The 1594-nt window shown below is 35.1% G+C and overlaps 1 long non-coding RNA gene across 1 annotated transcript in view; it reads right to left on the bottom strand.

Annotated features, from left to right (window-relative positions):
• Nucleotides 1-370: 370 nt before the first annotated feature.
• The window catches only part of LOC116186287, a 12209-nt gene continuing 10985 nt past the window's right edge, over nucleotides 371-1594 (bottom strand). Inside the window, exon 3 of the long non-coding RNA XR_004151252.1 lies at nucleotides 371-419. This is a non-coding gene — a long non-coding RNA (uncharacterized LOC116186287). The remainder of the gene's footprint in view (nucleotides 420-1594) is intronic.

Below are 1594 nucleotides of genomic sequence, written 5' to 3'. Positions count from 1 at the left end.
CCAGTTAGTAGTCCGTTTCGTTCAAAAATTATAGGCGATTCTCACCTAAAACCTCTCCTCCTCCTTCACAGAAAACACGATTCAGCGCACGTCTCCTCCTCAAGATCTATCTATCCCTCTTCTTCCTTACGTGCTCGTGCGTAAGCAGGCACTTCGACGTAATTCCCTTAATTCCCTAAATCTCCTCTGAGCCGCGCATGCGCGCGCATTCCCCATTCGTCTTTCCGCGCCCTCGCGTCACGATTTATGTATCTCGAGGACGATACTTCCATTTCTTTCTCCTTTTAGAGTATATTCTTTTTTGCACCCTCGCCAATTCTTTTTCCTAGCTACGCCTCTCTTCTTCCAGTGCAGAAATCGCGATAGTAAATCTCCCTCTGCGGAGTATTTACAGTGCCCTTGCGCCCTTTTTCTCGATCCTGCAACAGAAAGACGAGAATAATGTCAGACAGATTTGTTTTTAGGGATCCATCTTTAATTTTGTTGCTGTGAAATGTAATTTGAAATTTGAAGTTTGATCAATCTCAAAGATCTTTGATAACTAATAAAAAATTTCAAATTACCTTCCTGATAGCTATTGCGATAACATATTTGTCTTTGATAAACGCCGAATAAAATGGCGTCCGCCTATTGGGGTCAACCTCTGAAATCGTTTCCGGAACGATTAGGTCGATAGCAACGACAATCACGACTCTCGCAATTAGGCGGTGGCCGTTTATGACCAGGTTAACCGTCTATTGGCATAAGACTTGCGAAAATATCGTTTGTACGCTCTTAACCGAACTATTACTGGAATCTGGCTATCGTTATTTCGCCCCTATGGATTTTCCAATAATACAATAATAATATAATTCTGCTCTCTTATTTATTTTTCTGCAGAATTATTTACTAGTAATATCAGTGACTCGACAATTGGAAATGATAAGTTATAGATAGAAGAGTGGCATAAGATAAAGATCTTTTTTCTTTTTTTTTTTTTTATTGGAAAAAGAATCAACTTTAATCTTTGACAAAACGGATTCAATCAAGTAACTTTACGTTCAAAGAGTCGTTTCATCTTTTTAACTAAGTAATAAAGTAAGTAAATTAAAAAAGAATATCACATTATTACTTTCAATGAAGAAGTAAAAGTAGAAGAAAAAAAAAAACAAACATCAACCTCAATCTCAAAGAAGAAATTCAATCTTGTAACTTTTACATTCAAAGAATCCTTCACATAAATAATAGAAAATAAAATAAAAAGAAGAAAAAGAATCTTCTCCTTTGTCAGTCAATAAATAAATTACCACACTATTCATTATAGCAGACAACTCTCCACAAGTAGATATACCTACAAAAAAAAAAAAAAGAGTATATACCAACATAACCTCAACTCTCGAGAAAGAAATTCAATCTAGCAACTTTCATACCCAATGATTCTTCGACGAAAAAAAAAAAAAAAGAGTATATACCAACATAACCTCAACTCTCGAGAAAGAAATTCAATCTAGCAACTTTCATACCCAATGATTCTTCGACGAACAAATAAATGAAAAACAAAATATATACCGCACTATCCATAACATTAAATAACTCTTCACAAGTAGATACATCT

This window comes from Apis dorsata, unplaced genomic scaffold, assembly GCF_000469605.1.
Source record: "Apis dorsata unplaced genomic scaffold, Apis dorsata 1.3 scaffold_569, whole genome shotgun sequence".
NCBI lineage: Eukaryota > Metazoa > Arthropoda > Insecta > Hymenoptera > Apidae > Apis > Apis dorsata.
The sequence above is the reverse complement of the archived record's forward strand: the minus strand, read 5'-3'. Positions and strand labels throughout refer to the sequence as shown.